The sequence below is a fragment of the Schistocerca piceifrons genome, chromosome 2 (assembly GCF_021461385.2).
Source record: "Schistocerca piceifrons isolate TAMUIC-IGC-003096 chromosome 2, iqSchPice1.1, whole genome shotgun sequence".
In the NCBI taxonomy this organism is placed as follows: domain Eukaryota; kingdom Metazoa; phylum Arthropoda; class Insecta; order Orthoptera; family Acrididae; genus Schistocerca; species Schistocerca piceifrons.
In genome coordinates this window covers 844,149,174-844,151,154 of record NC_060139.1, presented here as the reverse complement: position 1 = coordinate 844,151,154, position 1,981 = coordinate 844,149,174, and the positions used below count along the sequence as shown (strand labels likewise).

General features: G+C 46.5%; 1 pseudogene; it reads right to left on the bottom strand.

The window, feature by feature from the left end:
* Positions 1-309: 309 nt before the first annotated feature.
* Positions 310-427, bottom strand: LOC124778332 (annotated as a pseudogene).
* Between the last annotated feature and the right edge of the window lie 1,554 nt (positions 428-1,981).

Genomic DNA, 1,981 nt, shown 5'->3' with positions numbered 1-1,981 from the left:
GACACGTCGATCGACAAAATCGGATGAACCGTTTAGAGTTTGGAAATCCGTTGCTGGGTGTTACTTGTATAATTTACAGTCAGATACTAAACTTTAAACTAATAAAAGCACTCCGTCTTCAGGCCACAAGTGGCCCATCGGGACCATCCGACCTCCGTGTCACCCTCAGCTGAGGATGCGGATAGGAGGGGCGTGTAGTCAGCACTCCGCTCTCACGGTCGTTATGATGGTTTTCTTTGACCGGAGCCGCTACTATTCGGTCGAGTAGCTCTTCAGTTGGCATCACGAGGCTGAGTGCACCCCGAAAAAGGGCAACAGCGCATGGCTGCCCGGATGGTCACCCATCCAAGTGCCGGCCACGCCCGACAGCGCTTAACTTCGGTGATCTGACGGGAACCGGTGTATCCACTACGGCAAGGCCGTTGCCCTTTAAATTAATAAAGATATTGAAAATCTATTTACACCATCAGAATCGTCGTGCAAATAATGATAATGTACATGTTTCTTGTTGAGGTATCACGATTCATCTGGCTACTATTAATTTCTGTACGAACTGTGAAATGTCTGCCATTAATGTTTCACAAAGTCCGCCATCTTTGGCACTCCCGGCATGTCTCCTTCATCGACACAGCGTCAGTACGGAATTCCCAGCCACGTGGTCCCTGGACCCTGGCTAACGTTCGGCACCACGTGCCTGCCAATGAGCCACGGCCCAGCGAAAGGCCCCAGCGCGGCCACGCCAACTCCTTACTTAGAATATTTCCAGGGCCCCGCAACTAGCACATTACCTCACACGCTTCCAGTCTGTTATGGAATGGCCGTTACATACATCCTAACGTTTCACTGAATATGTCCCAGCAGGCTGCATATAATCGGGTGTTGTTGGTAGGTCGTTGTAGATAGCGTCTCTCAGCTTTCCTCACAAAAAGTCTGCGGCGGTCAAATCTAGGGAACGGGCCAGCCAAGGTACATAACTTCTGTGTCCAGTCCAACGAATTGGAAACAATTCGTGAAGACATGCTGTAGTACTTCTTACAATGTTGGCTGGACAGTCATCATTTTGGTACCACAGTTTCCTCCTAGTCTTCAGAGGAACGTCTTCTAGCATCAACATGTCAGGAGGCGGCGATACTTGTGCGCATTCTGTTTTCCGCCTATGAAAAACATTGCTATGACCCAGTGGTTCACTATCCTGCACCACAAGTTTACACTTCACGGGCGCTGACGTGGTGCTTCGTGAACTCAAGTAGGAGTTCCTCCAGCGGAGACGAGACTCTTTTCGCGGAATAATGTTGAGAAAATTTAGAGAACCGACGTTTGTAGGTGACTACAGAACAATACTGCTGCCACCGCACATTTCGCGTAAGGACCACGAAGATAAGAGAAACTGCGTCTCGTACAGGTACTTATAGTCAGTCCTTTTTCCTTCAATCTATTTGCGAGAGGCACAGGAAAGGAAATGACTTGTAGTGGTGAAGGTACCTTCTGCCATAAGCCATACAGTGGTTTGCATAGTTTGCGGAGTATGTATGTAGATGTAGATTATCAAAGTTAGAAGTGGTGTTACACGATATTAGGTGGATGATTTTTGTCTGGTCTACTTATCTAAATAACACCGCAAACAATGTGATGAAGTTCGCGCACCATGCTGTTGTTCATACGAAAGTTGCAAAGGCAGAACATTACAGGAAAATGAAACGAACACCTGCATAAGAACCATGCTTGCAACATGGGCTCTCAATATCAGTTAATGTAACCTATTAAACAGCCAGAAAGATACATTATTGTTCAGCTATACTGATTTAGGTCAGTCTATGAAGAGAGAAGCAATGGCAAATCTCTAGAAGTATGCATCGAGAATGACCTGAAGTAGAACGACCACAGGAAACTACTGTAGGAGAAATCGATACCATATTGACATTCTCTGGAAGAATCAAAGGGAAATGCAGGTCACCTCCGAAAGAGATAACAGTGTTGTTCA